The following is a 228-nucleotide window of genomic DNA, read 5'->3' as shown; positions in this document are numbered from 1 at the left end:
AAAAAATCGAAATATTTCTGTCATAGCAGGTATCTAGAGAATTTTTACAGTGCTAAAATCATTCCTCGTTGTCCTACATTAGCCCAAACACAAGCCCTCGGTATTAAAAAAACTATTGATTCATGTCTGCTGCAAAAATGAACTGAAGCACAGACACTTTCAGGTGTTTTTGTTGCTTGTCCCCAGTCTCCTCAGCATCAGGGACTGCCATTTTGTCAAGTCACCGGT

This window comes from Oryzias melastigma, linkage group LG21 (assembly GCF_002922805.2).
Source record: "Oryzias melastigma strain HK-1 linkage group LG21, ASM292280v2, whole genome shotgun sequence".
In the NCBI taxonomy this organism is placed as follows: domain Eukaryota; kingdom Metazoa; phylum Chordata; class Actinopteri; order Beloniformes; family Adrianichthyidae; genus Oryzias; species Oryzias melastigma.
This window is presented reverse-complemented; position numbering follows the sequence as displayed.